Raw genomic sequence first — 4,927 nt, forward strand, 5'->3', positions numbered from 1 at the left:
ATGATGGACTTGAGTCTCGGGAGTATCTTCGATCCTGTAGTGTTGTATGTGCGGCAGCGCAGTGCTTGAATAAAAGGAAACGGAGATCCGAGCTCCAACTTCCAAGGTCCAGAGGCTTGCTCAAATGAGTTCTGCACACCGGAATCGGAGTTGCTGTAGCTCACAAATTGATGAAGAAATCATAGTGGTGCCAGCATAGTTGTTTTGGGGGGAGGCACTCTAAACCCTTGTAAATCTTGCCTTCAAAGTTTGCACGGCACTAGAGTTCAGACAGCTTTATTGGGTGGCCACATGCTTCGTGAAGCATATCCTTTGTTCTCTAACAACGCCACAATCAAGGGAGTTACTTCATACATGTACAGTGAAGTATGGCTGCATGGAGATGGCATGGAAAATAAGCAAGGAGACCACGAGATTCTGACTGTAGGAAGATAGCGCAATCTTCGTCTGTAGAGCCACGATCATTTTAGAGCTATAGATTTCCATCATCACAATTGTAGAGCCATGGTTTAGAGACTTTAAGAAAAGCCACGTCATACAAAGGTTTATAACCTTGAAGAAAAGCCACCCAATCAATACCTTTTCTACCAATACCTTTTCTACCTCTCTTCCCCAAGTCCAAAAATTTTGTTTTTTCACCCCCTCTTTCTCCTAAGCTTCTAAGGTCCTCTTCACCCCTTTCTCCAATCTCATGAACCTTGTCATAATCAAAAGAAGAAAGTGGGATTTTGAAGTTCGAGATCGAGGGAAACGAAAGAAGCGGTATCAAAAGGATTGTGAATTAAAAGAAAGTGAGAAGTAGCGGATCGAAGAAAGCATGAAAAAGAATTCAAGACCATCGAACAAATATCAGGGAAGTGGGCACTACATTTTTTTCTCTCTGACATAAAGCGTTTTGCTTTATAATTTCTAGAAAATATACATCTGTATAATGACCACTCCAGAAAGGGATGGTATGATTAGGGAGGCTAAGGAAAGGGCTATAAAAGGAAAAGCAATAGTTGGAGAGGAAACACATGAGGAGGTACAAACTGAAACTCAAGAGGATAATGTGGAAATGGAGGATATTGATTACAGTGATTATGGAATTCTGTACATAAAATTCACTAAACTTGAAACTTGAACACAAAATATAGAAACACAACTAGGGGTTATCAGCTGATTCTCAATCGGTATCTATTACTAAAAAACACCGATTCCTCCTAATCAAGTTGAGAGATCCACCTCTTAACTTAGAAAAACCTCGAACATCCTTAAGGACTTAAAGCTACTAATTTTCAATGGGGAAGAAAAGGAGCATAATAAAGATTTGATTAATATGTTCTTGCAAAAGTGGCAAGACTTCCACCGACTCAGGAATACACCTCCTGAAAATTAAGTCGTGGAAGCAAGTCTTTCCCTTGGAAATAAAGCCTATAAATGGTGGATGAGCCTCAGGGAGAGTGATAGAATTCCTAGATATTGGACTGAGCTTGAACAAGCCTTCCTAAAAGATTTTTTACCAGAAAATGAATTAGAAAGAGCATGGGAGACTTGGGATAATAATTGCACTATGGGTAAAAACACTCTAGTCCAATACATAGTGAACTATAGGGAGGCAATCCTTAAGCTAAAGGGAATTGATGAATTCCAAGAGATAAGGGGTTTTGTGAGAGGTCTTAAAGACACTTATAAGGTTGAGGTGAAAAGAAATTCTCCTAAAACCTTTGCGGAAGCCATTAAGTATGCCCATAAATATGATGATACAACGGGGAAATTCAAAGTTGGAACTTCAGAGCAAACAGGTTTTGTTCCAAAGTTCAATAAATTTCCCAATTTGAAAAGGATGGGGCACTTTAAGAAGGAGGTTCCTCAAGCACCACCTAAGAAACCTCAAACACAAAATTATCCTCTCTTGAAGAAAGAGGATTATTAAAGGACCAGGCAAGAAAATCTTTGCTTCAAATGTCTGGGCAAAGACCATGCTGCTTGGAACTACCCTAAAAATAAAGTAGTGGGAGTTAAAGCCCCAAATAGAGCTCCACAAAGACAAGCGCATGCAGTGCAAGTGTTGCTCCTTAATGGTACTGAAAAGTACACTGAGATAGAGGTCTATCATGAGGACAACACCCACATGTGCTATCTATCATCAGCAATGTGGCAACCCACCTTTGGTCCTCATGATTTAATGAGGATGCATGGAAAAATTAAGGGGCAAAGAAAATTAAGGGGCAAAGAGAGAGTGATGGTCGATGATAGTGCAACACATAATTTCTTAAACTACTCATTAGTTAAGAAATTAAAAGATGTTGATTGGGCTCGTAGTATTTCTGATAGACAATCTACCAGTGGATATGTGTTCTCTTTTGGGAGTGCTGCAGTCACTTGGAGTAGCAAGAAACAGCCTACAGCTTTCTTGTCGAGCACAGAGGTGTAGCAATGGCTGCATGTGAGGTAGGTTGGTTGCATAAGCTACTCTATGATATGCATTAGTCTACAGATGGGCCAGTTGCCATTTATTGTGATAATATGAGCAGTATACACTTGGCAAATAACCCAGTCTATCATGCTAGAACAAAGCACATTGAGGTGCATTATCACTATGTGCGGGAGAAGGTTCTCGTAGGCTTTATTAATCTAGTTTATGTCAGCAGAGAGGATCAGGTAGCTGACATGTTCACAAAGGCATTGGGTGTAGAGCAGCTGTGCAAGTTCAGAGACTTGCTTGGTTTGCAGGAATTGGGATTGAGCTTGAGGGGGAGTGTTGAGATATCAAGCTCCACTCATGATATGCCAGGGTGACCGTTGTACATTTAGGTCACCGACTTGTTAGTTGCAAATGTAGTTGGTACACCACCCATGAATAATAGCTGGATGACAGCTATCTTTATGTACTCTAGTTAGTGGCTCAGTTAGTATGCCACCTCAGTTAGCTAAGTTTGGTTTGAGACCCACATATAAGGATCACCTATTCTTTTGTACTGAGAGAGTTCTGTTGGCTTTCACAATTAAGAAGAGGAAAATTGTTTTCAGCCTCCACCTTTGTGTATATTCCCCATTGTGTATGTGAGAAAGCTACAAGTGAGACTCCTTCTCTCCCACTCTCTTCACACCTCCTTCATAGATACCTTTACAATTAGCTCAAAACATTCTATAAACTGTCATTAGACAAAAAGGCCTATAACTTTTAGTAGAGGCATGATATCAAATATCCAAACACATATTGAGATGCACCTTGAAATGGCTTCGCTTTGATATAAGTTTTATAAGAAATAGAGAAGCAGTCGGAAAGATATGGGCAGTTTACTGGGCGGGGGTAAAAACTATCTGAAAAAGAAATAGTCACACACAGAGAGTCTTAGTTTTTTGGTTTGACATCTAATACAATAACTGAAGACTAATATTATGCTCCTTAAAGAGAGCTTTGCGCTGATATAAGTTTTGTTTAAATGGGACCATCGAGCAAAAAGTTATGAGCAAAATACTGACAAGGGGTCAAATTGTCATGAAAAACACCTACTACTGGTGCCGACTAAGGCGTTGATGGCTGCCTTTCTTACGTGAGCTATGCGATGTTGGAGAGGACATCGTTTGGAGACGTTATGGTAGTGCATTGCCTGTTTCATCGATGGAGGAGCTAGCCCATTGAGTAGGAGAGCTAGAGAGTCAAGGAGTTGTTTGAAGGCATTGGTAGTCATTTTGCTACTGGTTGTTTGAGCCAGCACTGTCGGTCAGTTGTGCCCATTGTGGACATCCATTGTAGAGGTGCTTGTGGAGGCTTGGCCCGCTAGACCAGTTGCTCGAGGGCATTTGAGGCTGGAGCCCGTAGAGTAGTTGTCTTGTTGGTGAACAGGCTGTTGGGCACTGCTATTGGAGTGCTGGCATTGCAGTGCTGATGGCTGGTAGGAGACTAGAGCCAACATATGGAGGTCATTGTTCTAGTATGGAGCATGGAGCACTGTCAGTTGATTTTGGATATTTGTTGTAGCCCCGGTTGTAGCATAGCCGCCATTGCAGAAGGTCATTGTAGAGGGCTTCTAAAGATGGCACAACTGATTAGTAGGAGGTCGCATCTGGTGCAGAGAGCTTGGTTTGATTGGAGAGGTGAAGCCGCTAAGTAGATGATCATTGGCTAGTCATTAAGCAGGCAGCTCACAGATGAATCAAGGGTTGGACCTCAAAGAATAGCTACATTCGCAGATTGTAGAGGGCCTTGGAGGAGCTGCCTTGAGGAGCTACCTTGTAGTTGTAGCTAGTTGGAGAGGTCACAGGAATCCTTCTAGCCAAGTTTCTAAAGGTCAGGCTGAGTTGTAGAGTACCTTGCCTATGCTACTATGTCATTTCATGACAACCAGCCTTTGTTGTTGAAGCAGTCCTCATGGTTGTTGAAGGCATTGTAGCTATGAGGGCCTTAGTTGGAGAGTTGCTTAGTCTACTGAGTATTTGAAGTCACTGATATTTCTTTCTCTCTCACTCTATGAAGGAAATGGTAGGCACTATGGACTCTCCGGAGATGAATTCACTATGGACTCTCTCAACTCATGGGAACTCAGAAATCTCACAACTCATAGAGGAGCATTTCCTCTCATAGGAAACCTTCAAACTCTCTCTCAAACAACTAGACTCCTATATCTCCCTCTCACAAACAATGGATCTCTCATAATATGAAGAACAAGAACTTTCAATTAAATCTCCCAAAGAAAACACTCAAGCAATGAATTCACAATGAATGGATTTATGGAAAGAATAGACGGAATTCTTTCAAATGGAAATTCTCTTAGCAGAAGAGAATCCTCACTAAGAACACTCAAGAACTCTTGATCTCTCGATCTCTCACACTCTCTCAAGATTTGCAATGCCATAGCGGAAGGCAAGGGAGCTCTGATACCATGACAAAATATGAAGAGGGGAGAGGAGAAGAGTGGAGATGAGGAGAGAGGGCACAGCT

This window comes from Dipteris shenzhenensis, chromosome 17 (genome assembly GCF_047967505.1).
Source record: "Dipteris shenzhenensis isolate YYH24624 ecotype China chromosome 17, Dip_SZ_1.0, whole genome shotgun sequence".
NCBI lineage: Eukaryota > Viridiplantae > Streptophyta > Polypodiopsida > Gleicheniales > Dipteridaceae > Dipteris > Dipteris shenzhenensis.